Raw genomic sequence first — 18896 nt, 5'->3', positions numbered from 1 at the left:
CAATCAGGACACTCTGATCCTTCTGACGTAAATGTTTTTTTAGGAAACCCATTCTATGTAGATAGAAAGTGCACTCTTTTTTTTTTTTTTCCCCAGCTGTCAAGCACCACCCTTAGAGGAGAGTTTTCAAAAAATGGATCTTCATATTGGCATTTTACAATGCTAAGCAGTTTTTAATCAGTATTTTCAATCTAATAGACCATAAAATGATCCTTAAGTCAAGTTTGTACTCTGTAAGATTAATTTTATTAGTACTTTGCTATCCAAATCTCAAATATTCGCAAGAACTGCCTGAATTAAGGAAAATATATCAGTGTCTGCCACTTCCTCCCTAGACACAGGGAACAAGCATTTTCCCTTGCTTGTTCAGCACCTCATCAGAAGAACCCAGCATCTAGCTGTTCCTGGGTTGTAAGCCCTTCTTAAATACAGTAAGGAATGAACCTGTGACTTCAATTTTGTGAAACTCCAAGGGCAGAGGAGTTACAAATCATGGGCCATATTGCTATAGCATTTTTTAATTACAACCAGGAATTTACAAATGTAAAATGCCTAAAAATGGAAGTGATCCAGAACTTCTGAATCCCCAATGGCCCTATCAAAGGCAGGCCCTACCACCTGCCAGATGCTGGTTCATGACTGCTGGTTTGTATCCCATCAATTTCTTCCATGCCTGCTTTGAGAGAGCACCTATCAATAGGTCCCTTACAAGGTACAGCCAGAGCAAAGCTAGATGAGATAAACTCTAAATCACATATATGTGATCAGATGGGTAAGCATAGCAGCAGTATCTTAGGATCTAAAATAACTCAGTCAAGAAATTCTTAAACTACATCCTCTCACTGAAATAGATTAACTGGAGAGCTCTGGATCACAGGCTCAGGCATTTAGGTGTTCAAGCCTTTTAGTGGATCTGGATGGCCATACTGTAAAATTATCCTGTAATTTATTATATAACTCTGACCGTGCTGTTGGGTTGGACTGTGACACACGTGTTCCATCACAGCAACTCGATTGTTGTCCATACATCACCTGGGATCTGTGATCCCATTCACACAGGAATTTACCATGTGAATTACTGAGTCTTTTAATCTGGTGATAGATATCAAAAATAACATGCACCCCTTCTATGCCTCTCCAAATGGATCCATCATAGTCAAGATCCCACAATACTGAACTACTCTTAAGTTCTTAAGTAATTGTATCCATAATGTCCTAGTCATCAATCTCCATTGCTTTTTCATTTTTTGGCATACCAAGCCAGGTCAAGGATTCATTCTTGGATCTCCTCTGTCTTGTTTAATTATCTTATGCTTAGATGGTGGCATAGGTAAAAAGAAGTATAGATATGTCCCTAATCCGTGAATGTAAACTGGAGAACTATTTTCATTTTCTTCAAGTTTGTAGTGTACCAGTGCCTAAGACTGAATATTTTTCACCACAAGGTTGAAAAGTGCCATACAAATGATCCGGAGGGAGGACTCTGTATCAAAAAATTACTCCTTTTACACACCACCACTTCGTTTGAATTTCCCATAACAACATTCCAGAATTATTTGCTGAAGGCAAAAACAGTAAAGGAATCTAGGGGGTTTGCTTGAAAGAGAGAGAAAATTATTTTGACAAGAATCAAGTTATAGCAAAGAGTAAGGACAGAGCGAGTGAAAGATTTGTGTTCTTCAGAGGAGAAGGAGAAGGGAGTAAGAACTTAGAGCAGATAGAACATAAGACACAAACAACAAGTGAACCCATGAAGAATTTTTAAAGTAAGAAACTGCTTTGGACAGAGCCTCAGAATGACTGAAAATGCAGCAAATCTAGATTTCACAGCATCCCTAGGCAACCTGCTCCTGTGCTTTATCACCCTCCCAGTAAAATACATTTCCTGATGTTCAGATGGAACCTGCTGTGTTTTAGTTCATGCTGATTGCTTTTTTTTATGTCACTGGACACCACTGAAAGAGCCTGTGCAGATCTGCCTTCTTCAAACACTCACCTTCAGACTTTTGTACATATTGGACAGTCCCAGGTCTCCCCGCCTCACCTCATAGGAAAGAAACTCCTCTCCCTAAATTGTCTTAGTGGCCTTTTGCTGGACTCAATGTGGCAGCTCCATGTCTCTCTTACACTTGGAAGCCCAGATCTGGATGCAGGACTCCAGGTGGTGCATCACCAGAGCTGAGCAGAGGGGAAGGATCACCTGTCTCAATCTGCTGGCAGTGTTCTGCCTAATGCAGCCCAGGATTAGCTTTCTTGGTGTCAAGGACACACTGCTGGCTCATGTTCAACTTGTGGTCCATCAGTATCCCCAGACTCTTTTCCGCAAAGCCATACAGCCAGAGAGGCATCATTTATAACAGGGTTCTTTTTCAGCATTTCATTTTGGTGCAGGAGTTAAAAGAAGAATGTTTCCTTGATTTTGGGGCATGCAGAGAAAGAACTATTCATATAATAAAGTACAAGTGGAAGCACAACAAAGAAAATAATTATTTACAAACATTAGAAAGGGCAAACAAAAGGGGAAAGGAATCGTTTATATTAATCATAACTCCTGTTTATAATCTTAGCTCTTACTTATGGTCTCTATTAGCAGGGCAATAGAGAACCTGAGTGGATGTACCTACTTAGCATTCATCATGTAAGAGAAGTTCATCATGCACAGAGCAAGGCTTACGTCCCACTTCAATCTTATTTTATAGTGTGAGTAGGATGTAAAGGAGTTCATCAGCTTCATAATGGCTCTATTTACACGGATTTTTTTTCCTCATGAAAGTTCACTTAAAATGCCTTTACTTCAATGAAATGTCGCTATATTTACAGTCAAGTAATCAAGAGTAAGATTAGACCACCATCTGTAGCAGATTTGATTTGAAAAATGTCTAACTCTCTGAAAAGTTGCTTTTATTAACCATCTACATGGAGAGATAAGTGACCCTCTTTTGGAAACTTTCATGCTTTCTCAACTGGAATTTGGACAATGGACCAGGAACAGTTTTAAAGGAGAATATTGAAAACTCAGTGGGATGGAAAGATCTAAGATGTTAGTTTCAGTAGGAGAAGATTTTGCTGTTCCCAGGAAAGAAGTGGAAGCAAAAATGTAATATGCACATAGTATAGTCATATATAAACACAAAGTACACGTTTCTATACACACCACAGGTATATACATATATAAACCACACAGATGTTTGGCTTAAAAATGAAGTGTCAGTATAAAAAGTGATAGCAAATTTCTTATTTCCTTTCAGACATGGGCCGTGGCATTGACAATTACTAAATACAATGGCCAGATCATTGACTAACATAAATAAAATATTGGCATTTATTGCACTATTCTAGTTTTTATCAAATGACAATTAAGCCCATTAGCATCTTAAGGAAAAACCCAACACTATAGGAAGAAGCAATACAACAAGCCAGCTACAGAATTTGGAGAAATGAAAACAGAAATGAAATATGGAAATCAAAAAAATTGTATTTGCATTCTTTTCCACCTGTCCTGCAGAGATTTTCTGCTCTTCAGGGGTAATTCAGATTACCAGTATAATGAAAAGATTATTCTCTCCTGCAACAAGGCACTATGCTGATCTTACATCTCTGCCTTGCCAAATCCTGGCAGCAGAGGTGTTCCAGCATTTTGAAGAGAGTTTTTTTGTCAGATTGATGTTTTGTGTCAAGAGAGAGCCTTACTGAGTGTTAGCATATTAATAATAATTCTTTACTTTTTCTGCTCTAATTTAAAGTGAGCAGGGATTTGTCTGCTAAGTGCCTCACACTTTATATCCTCAGTTCCATACTATCACAAATATTTCCTGATACTCAGCCCACACTTTTGCTTATCAAATTTCAACCCCTTTTTTGTTGTTGTATTTTTGAGGCCCTTTTGAATATCTGCTCTCTGTGACTGTTGTATGCTTTTTTAAAGCATATGATTAGGTAATATGAGATGATGTGGTGTGCTGTGATGTGACATGACACAAAGAGTATAGGAGAGAATGGAAGACGGAAATGCATCTACATGAGAAATTGGAAAGACAGCTTTGGAAAGAAAATCACAAGTCTGTGCACTCTGAAGCAGTGCTTTTCAATTTCAAAAGGGTAGATAAGAAATTTTATGAATATTTCATATATACATACGTTCAGACATCTAAATTTTAAATTAATAATATCACTGTCACAAAGCCATCTGTATTAATTGAAGGGGCAAACCATGAAGACTTGGCTGATGTCAAATGTTACCTCATAATACATCTGGACCCACAGAACAACAGTTCCATTCGAAAAGAAAACATTATTAACAAAGTGGATGCATTTGCACAATCTGCCCTTTCGGGTTCTTTAGATAATTTTTGTGCTGACTTTTGTTTAGAATCACTTTTCACAGACATCAGAACTTCATATTGCATATTTCTGTTCACAGTTGAGGTTGCAGAATATTTTCATAGCTGCATATGAAGAGCTGATGCTCTTTGGCAGAAAAGAAAGCACGGTATGAAGTTTCAGATCAGTTGTATTAGTGTTGTAATGGGTGACAGTGAAGTCATTAACAGCTCTTGTCGGTACCATTATCTTACAGGATTAAAGTTTGGTGCTTCTTTTCACTGCATCACGCTGCTTGCAGGCTCAGACAGGCATTTCCCCATGGGTCACTGTTCCATAAGGGTACAGGGACTAAAAACTCCTTCCTTTTTTAAGACCAAACTTCTGCAGAAAAGTTCTCTGACAAGATTTGTCTTCCTTAGCAATTCTGAAGTTAGGATTTATGGAAGACACACAGACATGCTACTGATTAGACAGGCTGATAGAAAGAGGAGGAAAAGGAGGACAGATGCAAAAACACCCATGTCAGAAATAAAGACAACCCAGCAGTTTAGCCCACAGGTGAATACCAAAGTAGATGAGATCGTAACAGTTGTGTCTAAAAACTTATTTAGTGGCCCGAGGATTTTTGACATCATTTCCCTTTTCTATTATTACCTTCACCAAACTGATGGTTTCTTTCACCACAGCACTGTGAAGAGCAGTCTCTCCCGCAACACACGATTTCCTTATTGTGTCTCACACCGTATCAACTGTGCCAGAAACACTTCAACAACTAGAAATCCACAGCACAGCCACAGATATTTTATTAGTGAAAAGCTGAGAGATACTGAGGAAAATACAGGATTTTCAAAGATTTCCATTAGAATGAGTAATGGATATCCATGGAACAAGGGAGATGAAGTGTAAGATTTCTTTCAAGTCTTAGGAAATTGTCAGTTCAAGACTCTCATCTCATTTTCATGTTAGGACTAACTTTGTAGAAGACAGTCTGGGTTTTGTCCTAAAAGAAGGACCATAAGATCTGATCTGGTTTCTCATCCGTGCAGTGTTCAATTTGTTTGGATCCAAAGGCAGATATTACATCTGTGAAATGAATTGCCACTCAGAATGAACAAATTCACTGTCAGCATTTCTCATTAAAGTGTTTTAGCGCTTTGTTTATTCCACTTGTGTTCCGACTCATATTTTTACACTCTCTAATCACTTCTGTGTGAGTATCTCAAGTACTTGGAAACGTTACTTCACCAAATTTCCGTGAAGTAGCCTATGTTTATGGCTCTGAAATAATTAATGATCTTTTACAGATGGAGAAGCCGAGGCACAGAGAAATGCAGATCCTTGTTCTTAGATAGGAAATTGACCATAACTAGGTTTCACACATAAATCACTGTTTTCCCTATTTTTTTTTAGACTTTTTCTGAAATAGGTGGATGCAGTTCTCACGCAATGCAGGGTTGCTATGAAAGCATTCTAAAAAGTGACATACCCCTCCAAAACCTTACAGGGTAAAATGTAATGTTCACCCTGAAATTTAGGCAAAACCACAAAATAAATACTACTGCTCCTGAGGGCTGCATGAACATACAAGAACTTCAGATGCTTCTGCTCTCATGAATTGTGTTTGTTCAGGGAGGAGGCTCTTCCCCAGGACTGTTTACATTACTTTTCTCTGGCAGGTCTGTGTAGCAACATCTGTGAGAATGAGCTTCAGATAGGAAATCTGAATCCACACTGCTTCTCTCAGCACTGAAACATATCTGCAGAGGCGATCACAATGTGATCTTTCTCAATTATCAATCCAGACAAATCACATAGGAATAAGAAATGGAGAAAAAGAGCTGAGAATGGGATACATTCCACGGACAAAATTGACTTACGGGCTTTTTAGGTCATCATAAGCACACAATGTAGGGACATGGGGTTTTTAGACAGTGTAGGTCCACAGTTCATCTCTTGGAGTGAAAGCAAAGTGTTCAGAGGTATCAAGAAACTGAGTCATGAGTAAATAGAATATCCTTGAGTAGGTAATTTTCACTAGCTCTTTGGGATCCTGAGTGAATCTCTAATGCAGTTCTGGACCACTACTGGACCATTTTTGATCACTTGGATGTCCTGATACTGTCCTTTCATTTATTTATACCTGCTTACGGCTCAGATGTCACCGTTTCATTGACAAGCTCTGGGGCTGTGTCCATCGCAACTGAGTGACACCCACACTGTCCTACAAGGCAGTCACATGAGGGGCTGCATCCCTCACTGCACCTAGAGACATTTTAATAAATTAAACATCTTGGTGCTGAATCCCCAGCCATTCAGCCATTTCCCCTCCACCCTGGCAAGTTTATTTTCTGCTACTGCTACAGTCTTGTAGCCATTGTCCAAACATGCAGGCCCCAGTACTTTTCTTCTAAAAAAGTATTGCAGCCTAGACTAGTACAAGAAGGGGCATTACCTCTCTCGTGAGTACCACAGATTTTACAAGCAAGAAGTTTCTGAATAGTTTGTTATTCTCCAAGGCCTGGAGCATGGGAGATTCCCAAAGCCTGGAACAATAAAAATTGCCCATTCATGGTCTTAAAATAAATACATTTGTTACAGGAAATGAGTTTTGCTGCATCAGCAAACCAGAGTTGGTTAGAGGTTTTTGTTCTCAAGGCAGCAAACACTTCGAGAACTCTCAAGACATGCATAAAAATGATCCACCTTTTATAGATCAGACATTTTGCATAACCAGAAGATCTATAATTCAGCTTTTACATGACATGGGAGCTGGTGAAGATGTCACAAAGGAAATATAATTTTGACTCAGGTGGTAATTCAGCATTCTGGGGTTATTGCACATTTACTGTACTTGACTAGACTTTGTACAAGGTGTCAAATTACCTTCCAATCTTACACGGCCAGGCCTCAGCATTTTCCAGCATGAGACATCTGAGATCCATGCACAAATTGCACATATTCCTGGCATTATTTGTGGGTTAGTGTTCCCATTTCAAGTTTGTCAACCAGTCTCAAGTAGATGGGATCATTGATTCTTGTCATAGTACAAAATTCAGTAACCAAATCCTTTCTTTCTGACAGATGGAAATACACAGCCAGAACACAAAGCTGTCGCTTTGATTCTCATCCTTCTGCTCTAGCCAGGAAATTCGGGTAAAAAAAGAATCCTAATTAAAGATTCAAACCTTTCATCTTGCTCCATCCCAGCATGGGAGCTTCAGCTCAATACAATACATAATGACCCCTCTGGAAAGTTTGAAAATAAAGATGTCATTGTTAAGAGAAATAAATAATTTTTAAGTAGCATAAAGGTTGGCTTCATGCCCATTGTAATTATCTCTGATACTGAGAGCCACAGGGGTTCTGCCTGTAAGGACCCAGCCAGCTTAATCTGCCAAAATGAAAAAAAAATCAAAATAAAAAAAGAAGCTGCTTCTTCATCAGTTCATTAACTTAAGTAAAATAAGGTGATACCCTAAGAAAGTGCACTAACAACATGCAGCATCATGCTTTTCATAAGGCAGGAATGAAAACCCTCCTGCCTGCTTTTCATGGGGTAGGCTGTGCTTAAGAAATTGAGAAGTCAAGCCTGCAGTTACTGACAAACATGCTGAAAGGGTAAGATTGGGGTAACAGCAGATCTTGCCAACAGGTGCCACACCACAGACATACAAGGCTGGAGAACCAAATTAGCAAGAGGTCTGTGTCTCTCTGACTTGCATCTGCACAATGCCATTCAGAAACTGAAGAAGAAAGAGCTGAAAAGGATGAAGAGACTGGAGTACGCTTGCATGTAGAGTCATCACTTGTCCAGCATTCACTGGCTCTGCACAACACTAGGTAGTGCTGTCAGCTACTCTTTACCAGCACCGCAATACCTGGTTTATTAAATAGATTGATAAGATAAATGGTTGTCATAGTTCCCCAATGGTTCAGTGGGTAATATAAACATCTGCAGTCACTATCCAGGACCTCTGTTTTACTGCCTTTCAGCACAAGGAAACAGAGGTATCACACATATATTTGGATGTCAGTCTCAATGAAACACTGAAAGAAGATACAGGGCTCATCATTTACCCTAAACCCATTGTGGAAAGTAGGTCCAGATCCTCCATTAGTATCCCACAAAAAGATGTGAGAAATCCTTCTACCAAGTCTTTTAAGTTCCCTTCATGTGTTTCTCCATGGTTTCTGAGCACTTCATAGAAAAGGGGGCTGTTCTGAAGTCTTTACAGGTTCTCTCTATCCACGCAGACTGTGATATCCTCAGAGTTAAGAACAGGCTGTAATGTAGATGGCAGCAATGTAGATGTCCCTCAGTTTAGCAGGTTCCTCAGGAAAATTGACGAGGTCTTCCTGTCAGTTGTTACTCCTAGAGGGAGTCCAGCATTAACTCAGATTAAGTCTGAACTATTGATAAGTTAACCACCCCCCCAGCCCCCTCGCCAGCAGCTGATTACAGAATAATTAAAATTTTGAACATGACGTTGCAGGAAATTTTAAAAATGGACAAAAGTCAAGCTAAAGGTAATATTTTTTGTCATAAGGAAATATACGTGAAAGTCTGGAATGTCATTTCATTGTGATCTACCCTGGGCAGTCCCAAAATCACATTTTTTGCCACTGCTGAAGTCTGAACTTTTTAGATTACAAATGCTTGGGCCTCTGTTCTTGAGGGAACTGTTTTGCAGGTTTACAGAGTTGTGTTTGTGCAGAAGGATCTCTTATCATTCTACCTGAATCTTCTGGGTTTGCCTAATTATTTTCTTTCGTTCCCTGTGTTCTTTTGAGCCACTCTAACCAATTTTATTGCTTTATCTTTAAGGATAAGATCACTGTCTGTGTAATTCTACCTTTGCCTTAAAATTTTCTGCATCTGTGCCTAATTTTCTCTGTCTTTATTCTCAGCAGGATTTTCATTATGCTAAAATGCCTAAAATGAATGTTTAAAGTCTACCATTAAAATTTTGTGAAGATGCAGTAAATGCAATACCCCTTAATTAAAAATTTAATCAAACTTCTGTCAAATGTATTATATATTATTCAGAATGATTTTTAATGTAGGTGCTCATCACCTGATTGGATAGGTGTATCCACATAAGACTGGATGGTTGTACAGATCTCATGAACTTTTGTAATAGGGCTGTGGAAGAAGTGTGTGTGTTGATGTGCTACCTGTAATTCAGGAATCAAGAAACTACATTCTTTTGTTCCAGAATTTTTTTTTCCAGGTAGCTAAAGTTGAATTTTGAGAATGGCGAAAGCCCGACAATTTTAGTAAAGAAACATTAAATATATTTTGATTAAAATTATATTGAAGAGTATCAAAATACCACTTGACTGGTAGTTCCATGCTCTGAAATGTTATTGCTAGTCTGTAATGAAGTCCCACTCAGCAAAGGAAGAGAAAAAGGAAAAGCTCCCAGCGTTTTTGTCCTTCTTACCTTTCAATAGAGGAATTAATCTCCCCTCATGCCTCAGTAGATTTATTCTTCCCTGACATGTTTGATTGTGTTGCTCACTGATTATTCATATTAAGATGACTCAAGCAATGCGATTCTGTCACTTTTCTTGGAAGTTCATACTATTATGAAATCTTTTTATTGTTTAATTATTAATCCTTAAAGTAATCCTTAAAGCCTGATGGTGGGTCACTAATTATGATTTCAGTTTGACTGTCAGATAGCCTTTCCAGATTTTGAGGCTGTCATTCCATTTATGTTTGTTTAAATACTGTACTAGTGTCACAGTATTTAAGCAAGGGCAGAACTTCACTTGCTTTTATTTGAACAGAGCATCTGCTCCCTTTGGTAGCTGCCTTGTGATATCCAGCAAGAATTGGCTTGGCTGATAGTTTGGGTAACAGCAGTTCTGACAGGTGTGTTAGTGGCCTGCAAAAGATAAACATATAATTTTGTCCAGGACACTGAGCTAAGCAACATGGATTTTTCAAGGAGAACAGCAGGATATGTATATTGACCTGTTTATTTTTGCAGTGCTTTACTTTGGAGAGGCTCTTTTCTCTTCTCTTCTCTTCTCTTCTCTTCTCTTCTCTTCTCTTCTCTTCTCTTCTCTTCTCTTCTCTTCTCTTCTCTTCTCTTCTCTTCTCTTCTCTTCTCTCCTCTCCTCTCCTCTCCCCTCCCCTCCCCTCCCCTCCCCTCCCCTCCCCTCCCCTCTCCTCTCCTCTCCTCTCCTCTCCTCTCCTCTCCTCTCCCTCCCCCGAAGACTTAGTGATACTGTCCTTGAGAAAACAAGCCCAGCATTGAAATGACACCAGATCTGATGGCATTTGGTGATGAATTATGTTTTTGAAAGTAAATGTAATGAATTTGGTCTGAGACAGGAAAAACAGTCTACTTTATTTTTCTAACATTAAAGAAAAATTCACTGAGCTGAGAGATGCCTTGCCCTACTCAGCACAAAAAGGCCTACCTCAAATGACTACCTCAAATGTTTATTGAAATCTCAAACTCTCACTCTTGCTGGTCACTCTAGGACCGCAGGCAGCCCGTGGTGAGGATGTAGCCATTCTGCTGCAGTGAGAATAAATGAACACAAGGCAGCAGCAGAGATTTGAGTGGAGAACAGGGAGGGCTTAAGGAAATTCATGTCTGCCTGAACTTGACATATAAAGACTTGCTCAGCATATCTCTGTTTGGAGAAGGCATGTATGTGCCAACTCCAATTAAATACAAGCCAGTTGAACTAGGTTTTAGTTCAAGTGGCTACAAACATCAACCTAACCCCCCCTAAACTCTATTATTTAGCTAAACCATTGACACCTGGGGGTATATCAGACCCCATATATAAAAAGTGCACAGGCTTTATGAGGCCAGATTTACAACCTTGGAATGCAGCTGCTACCTCTAAATGTCAGGGAGTTTGTCCATAAAACTCTACACCTGGTTCTCATTCCCAGGCTTGACTGCACCCTGGCTCAGACAATGAGTCTCCTCACTTGGTTCATTTGAAAATGCTGTATCAGCTAACAGAGCTCTTGTAATACAAATAATTGATTTCTTTTTAAAGGTAACATTCTTTGTCTGCCTGATTTAATTACATTTTCTTGAGCTGTGCCCCATTTTGGGGTCCTGAGCCCCTCAGTACAAGCTCCTGCACGCTGCTGAGAGTGAAGCCATTTGCACGAAAGGAGGGCTGGTAGCTATAGAACAAGTTTTGCCCAAAAGATCTTTTAGAAGAAAAGAATATCCTGCTGTACATAATGATTTGCATTCTGAGACACTGAAGGACCCCTTGAAGAGAGTTTTCCTCTCTCCCCACAAAAATCCTGCCACCTTTGAATAAAACATGTTACATTATTTTGTAACTAAAAAAATTCTTGTACATAGATGAGCAGATGATTTGGGCTTGTTCTCAAGATTCCGAAGCCACAATAGAACTTTCCAGGCAGCAACAGAAGGGAATGATAGAGGTGATTCAATCTAATCATGATAAGCATCAGCTGCTGCATAATTTCTCTTCACTGACTCACAACACGGTGAGTGGGGTTAGCAGACATGCACCCCTTGTAAATAGCAAAAAGGGGGATATCTAATATCTATATGGGTGATATCTATTGCTCTGTGGATTAACTCTCCATCAGAATTCATAGGAGTTCAGCTTTTCTGAAAACCAGATCAGCTGAATATGAAGATAATCATTGCTGAAAATGCTCAGTCGAACAGAAATATATTTAATCTCTACTTGGACATAGAAAAGTTCTGATATCTGTGTCCTACATACCTGCTGAAATGAAATTTTCCCTTGAAATTGTTCTGGCTCAGAAGCCATAACAGCAAAACATAAACTGTTTTTTATTTTCTTAACCCGAGATGGCTCCATGTTAATGAATATAGAGCTTTGCTGGTTTTTTAGACACTTTCTTTAATAATTGTGGCAATTTATTCTGAATAATGACAAGTAGAAAAATTCCAGCAATTCTGTAATAAAAACTACTCTGCTCAAATCAGTTGTCTGAGACCCTCATAAGAGAGTTTACATTTACTTAATCAGAGTTGTGTTTCTGATACAGAGTTAACCAAGAACTTGACACCCACTGCATTCTGCCTCTCAGTGGGGATACAAACCAAACAATTTTGAAAATGCATCATGGTTCTGAATACAGGCTGCATAGTCCTAAGACTTCCACATCTCTGATCTCTGTGTGCTGCACTTCCAAACAGCTGAACTATTAAGCTGAGAGTAAATACAGCTGTTCTTCTCTCTGAGTAGCTGAAAATGTTATCCTACTTGGGGATTTTAAACAGATGGCACAACTGTGTCGTCCAGCTTATTTACCTGAGCAAGTTTTGAATGCAATACAAGGCAGCACAGACATCACTACAGGTGAGAAAACCTGCTCAAAAAGCTGAGTGAATCCCAGGCAACTAACCTACCATGAACATTCCTACATAAAATCTTCCCCACTGGGAGTTTCTTCACACTTTCTTGTTCTATTGCCTTCCTAATTTTTGATCTACTGCACTCGAGGCTGCAGCACTTAGTCCTTTGCTTAAAAAAATCCCTGAATCAGATAACCACTCAGAAAGCCAGCACATATACCCTAAAATATAGGAAGGAAAAGATGACATTTTACCTTTGCAAATGAGAAAACAGTTTGAAGGATTTTAAAATACTGAGAAAAATATGCTGTTGAGAAATTCTACAGCAACACAAAAGAATATCTGTCTGTCTATAGTCCGTTTTTCCTTATACCAGTGCTGTTATTAATATATTTGCACAATTTCTCTCAGGAAAGAGTGATTACTGACCAGCTGAATGCATGAGTGTATGGGCTCATGCTCAAAAGAGAGCACAGGGCTCTGGCATTGCAGCAACCTTCTTTTGGTTTGTACTCTATAGGTATGGAACCCCATTCCCAGTCACAGCACAGATAACATCAGAACAACTGCCAGAAAAGGGAAGATCATCAAACATTATGTATCAGAAATTAGAAATTTTATCTAAAATTAGCTTTCACTTTATCCTGAATAACACTTAATTCATGCGTGGGTCTTGCTATAGTCAGTCCACTCTCCATAAAATACAGGATGGTCTCTGTCACACAGAGGTGTGCCTAGAATCCTAAATTGCAGCTTTCAAGGCAAGTACCTTTAACGTGTGTGGTAAAGAAGCATGTAAGAGTTATGAGACAGCATATTTGCCTTATCCCCAGTCACTAAAACTCAAGACTGGATTATAATACTAGCCAGTATCCAGAAACAGGACAGAAGCCTGTGATGATGTGTATTTCAGCTGGTTGTGCACTGTGCAACACTTCTCACACAATATGCTATCTAAACAGAGACTGGAAATTCTTCACTAGATTTATTATGTTTCAAATATGTAGGTTATCAGTATTTGATGCAATCTTAAAAGAAGTAACTTCATATGGAATGATTAACCCAGCAAGGTGCACACAAGTATTTCAAAGAGTCAAAGTATAAGCAAAACCCCTCATGTGACTGACAACCCCTGGTCATAGCAGAGGTTAGGTTTTAGGAAGAAACTTTCTACTGTGAGGGTGATGAGGCACTGGAACAGGTTGCCCAGAGAAGTTGTGGATGTCTCAACCCTGGCTATGTCCAAAGGCAGGCTGGATGGGGCTTTGAGTAACCTGGTCTAGTGGGAGATGGCCCTGCCAGTGATGGGTGAGGTTGGGACTAGATGATCTTTAAGGTCCCTTCCAACCCCTTAACTTTCTGTGATTCTATGAATTCTGCTCCATTTTATAAAACGGGAGGACACAGAATGCAATGGTAGCACAAAGAGCAAAACAATTTCAGCTGCAACATACAAGGAACAGTTTAACGAGGCACAGGCATTTTTCCTACTGACTGAGTAGTTCTCAAGCTGACTAGCACAGCACTGACAGCCTCCTCAGAATACACGGTGTTGTCTACCTGGCTTTAGCCAGGGTAGAAGGACAAGTACAAGGTCAAAGACAAAATGTGCTTTATCACCATTTTGGCATTATGCTTGTACATAAGTTCTGAACTTGCTTATGTGTAGCTGTTCCTACCTTTTTTCTCGTTACTCTTCCTCTCCACCCCTGTTCTCACGTGTACTGAGTTTGTGCTCACTACTTCTTTGAAATAAAGGGGATTATTAGAATTTAAGGCCAGAAGCAAGCCTAAAATCACATAGTCTGACCTTCCAAACGTCTTAGATGTTTACAACTCTCCACATACCAGGGATCTGGGTAAAGTTGTCTAGATGGAGCTTGCCTTCAAGAAATTATTGAGGATTAAAAATTTACCATTTGTTGCAGAATTTTGTTCCCCAGTTAATCAATGCTGCTGTTACAGATAGTATCACTTCTTTTGTTTAAAATTAACATTGGCTTAAGCTCCAAGTCACTGTTTCTTCATACTTTACATCATTCTCAGGTACTTTACAGAGCTGTTGCCAGGCTGGCATTTTCTCCTTGTGGAGATGCTTAACACCTGTAACTTGCCACTTCTAATTTTTATTTATTTTAATACTTGTATGGACTGTACTGTTTAAGCTTTTCAGTATCAGGCATATTTCCCCAATTATTAATTCATTGTTAGGGTTCCCATCAACAAGATTTTTAACTTCTCAGATGCTTTAACAATTTATATATTAATTAACATTTTACATTCTTTCTCTTGCATAATACTTTCAACATGCATGCCAAGAGTTTCACACTGATTGTCACGTTGATTTCTTTGTCCTCTACTACCCCAAAATGGTTTTCAGTGTCCATGTCCCCCTCACACCCAGTCCATTGTTATAGATAGCTTTCTTCTTTAATAATCTCAGTTTATTTAGCTGTATTATTAGAAACAGAAAACCAACCTGCTCAAGATTTACATCTCTATGTATGGATCCAGACTGCCAAAAAAACCCAGTGTCCTGTGAAACTCCTCTAGTTTAATCTTTATTTTGTTTATTATTGCAGCAGTGATGACATAGTGAACAGCAGTGATGTGCTTCTTGTCTCTTTTCATTAATCTTTAAGTCATCCAGTTTTACACTAAGATCATGGTGAAACCTGAAAGAGAGTCCAGGAGCAAAAGAATATGGGCTAATTTTCCATTCTCCCATCTTCCCAACAGAATGACTAAACAGTAACAGGAGCAATGCTCTGGTCCTAAAAGGTTTATCCCCAGATACTATCTGCTGCCTTCTCACCTTGTGTCCTGCTACAAGCAAGCATGGGCCTAGAATTTTCTGTTTTCCCACATCACCTGTTCATCACTCTGCACTGTCTGAAACCAGAGTAGAAATGGTTCTGTGTCCCTTTGGAATAAAATAATTAATTCTAAAAACCAGCAGTGTTTGCTCTTGATTTGTAGCCCTGTAATTTGTGTGTATATGTGGTCAATTATTGTATTAATCCAAAGGATAAATTCCTTCCACTTTAGGTAGGTCACTATAGACTAAGCTGTATCTTAAGTTTTTTTTCTTCCCCCTTTACAAAGATTTTGAAACAGAGTCTGAAAAAAGTTTAAACACACACAAACCCAGTGTCATTTACTGAGCTTGAGTAATTTCAGTTATTTAATTGCACCCAAGGCAAATGGCAACCAATGGAACTGATGTGTCTGAAGTTTTGTTTATTGATGCCCTTTTGGGTAGCCAGTAAAAAAATATTTACATAGGCCTGTGGCGAAACTTCTTTAGAAAAAGAAAGGGAGAAAGGAGGACAGAAGACAGGAAAGAGGTCATTAGAATAGGCACTGCTTTGGTGGTATGTTTGTTATATAATTGTGACAAAGTAGAACATACATCCCTTCTATACAACATCAGAGATCAGAGATGGGGGAACTCATACAGAAAAAGGCACTTGATGTGACTAAAGCTATGGAGATATCCATTGCACCTATTTGAAAATAAGCATGTCTAAATATCAACACTGCTTTCAGTCAAGTGTAGATTGTGCCTCTCCAAGAGAATTTTTCCCCTACACTTTCTTCTCTGGGATAGCACAATCCTGCTATTGTTCCATCTAAAAGGAGAATCCCCAGTGAAGAACAGTGGAGTCTAAAAATGACCAAGTGTAGATTGTGCCTCTCCAAGAGAATTTTTCCCCTACACTTTCTTCTCTGGGATAGCACAGTCCTGCTATTGTTCCATCTAAAAGGAGAATCCCCAGTGAAGAACAGTGGAGTCTAAAAATGACCAGGTATCCTGGAATGGGACTAAGTCACATCATTAACCTACTCACAATCATTTTCATCCTCCAACATTTCACCCAGCAAGGTCCTTGAGAAAAGACTTGGTACTTCCCACAACACACTGAATTTGGAGAAGACCTGAACCAGTTATAGGGCTCTGTAGCTCTGGAAAGAATATGTCCTTTTATGTCTGACATACCCAGGTAACCCTTGAAAAGGACCCTGGGAACTTGCCATGACAAGCAGTGTGAAGGTAATGTGTTCTCTTTTCAAATGTCTCTCTGACAGTAATCTTGTATCAGGAACAGAATGATGACACAAATAGCCACAGCCTCCAGTTTGTGTCTAGCCTTGCACACAGAAAGGAACTCAATTTCTAGGGTGCTGCAGGCACACCTGCTGTGCTCCTCATGGTCACCAGGCCAGTCACAGGGTTCAAGAGCAATTTCACTGGATCATGTGGCTCTTACCTCAGAGAACTTACTGGATACTTAAACATACCAGCAGCGCCACACTATCAGATATTTCTGCTGCTGGGGAATGTTCTGTGCTCCGCTGAGATCATTGGTGACGCCACGACTCCTTGGTAACCTAATTCCCAAAACACCAGGGGCTTTAACAGAGAATCCTTGGATGCATCCCAGCTCCACTCAAATGGAATTTCTGTGAATACTTTTAAGAATTCACAAAATAGTTTGCTCATAGATGTCAAGCTAGTTGCAACTGTCCTGGAAGTTACAGTGTTCCATATGGAAAATCACAACAAAACAAAAACAAAAGTAGGAAGACAGAAGTCTTTATTACAGAATATTACAGAAAATTGTATATTTATGCTTTCCTTCAGAGAACAGATCTTTATAAAAATTGCAAAGTTTACAATATGAAAAACAATAATACACAGGTAAGATATACTCAATTTTTTAAATGGTTTAAATACATGCCCAAAGTTTCCTGTACGTGAAATGATGACCTCCATCAAAAATTGTTCTGTTGGTCTAGATAAAGAAACTTCCTTATAGTTCTTGCATTTACAATGACATTTACCATTTTCACAACAGAAACGACTAGAAGTGGCTCTCTAACACTGCCATTGTTTGCAGTAGGAAGTGTTCTCTGGAAAGGGATCCTGCCAAGTCTATACAGTTTCTAATCAGGAGCAATTCCAACATACATATACTGACTCATGTTAATGTATCTTACACAAGATGTTGATGCTAGCAACGCTTTCAAGTCTCATTTCTGCACATCTGTTTCTGATCAAAACACATAATCTCTTTATGTATTAATGTCTCCTTAGCCTTTCTGTTCATCATTCTGAATATGCTGTGGGAACTCAGTTGGCATGAAAATGAGCAAACCTGTCTACAGCCTTTCTACTCTTGCTGCTTTCTTTCTCTTGCTTCTCCATACTTACATGTAATTTGGGAAGTACATTGATTAGAACTACTGTCTTAGTAAACTCTTATGTAGGAGTTATTCCATCCCAGAAAAGCAGGGACCTTTTGCAAGATATAAATAAATATTGTGCTTTGGAAGTGTACACACTTTTGCAGGAAAAGGTAGCATTACACCACCAGGAGCCTTTCAGGGATAAGTGCCAAGCAGAGCATCCTATAGTGGCTATTTTAGGCAAATTTACTTCATGGACAACTTGTTACTTCATCCTTTCATCTCCTACAGAACAAGTAACAAGGCAGATCATATCTGCTTGCTTTTTAACAGAATCAGAATTGCCAACCTGTTATATTCAGTGTACTATTGAAAATAATAAATCTGGGGCAATACTTTAGGGACAATCAAGTAAACCTTGAAAACACAGCCCTTGTTTCAAAATAAAAGCTAACAGTGAATAAATTATTTCCCAAGGTATTAACTGCGAGTGCTCTTTTACATTCTTCAGAACCATGTAGCATGGGGTATCAGCAGAGATGGTATACTGGGTTAGAAAAGCCTACAATCAGTCTAAGTTTAAAATCATGAAAATTATTGTACATAATTTTAGATCTCTTTGATTAAAACAATTTTAGGGAACAATTCCAAGTACCCTTCTACTATGGTCATGAAAATTTAAATCTTGCAGAGTTCCAAATAATACTCATGACCTTTCCTTACTAGACCAGAGTTCTCTGCCAAAATACAGATAGTACTGAACTTAATATGAATGTCCATTGCCTGGTGAAATAATCTATGAAAGGCCTTCAGGGTCTGGGGAATTCATTCCTGACTGGAAGCTGAAAACTAGCCTACATTATCCCAATTTACAAGAAAGGTGTGGGTAAAGATCCAGGAAGCTACAGACCTGTTACTCTAACCTCAGTACCTGGAAAATTATGGAGAAGATCATACTGGGTGCTATTGAAAGGCATTTAGAGAGCAATGAAGCAATGAATTCATCAGGCACAGTCAACGTGTTCACAAAGGGAAAGTCCT

The sequence above is a fragment of the Corvus hawaiiensis genome, chromosome 2 (assembly GCF_020740725.1).
Source record: "Corvus hawaiiensis isolate bCorHaw1 chromosome 2, bCorHaw1.pri.cur, whole genome shotgun sequence".
Classification (NCBI taxonomy): domain Eukaryota; kingdom Metazoa; phylum Chordata; class Aves; order Passeriformes; family Corvidae; genus Corvus; species Corvus hawaiiensis.
This window is presented reverse-complemented; position numbering follows the sequence as displayed.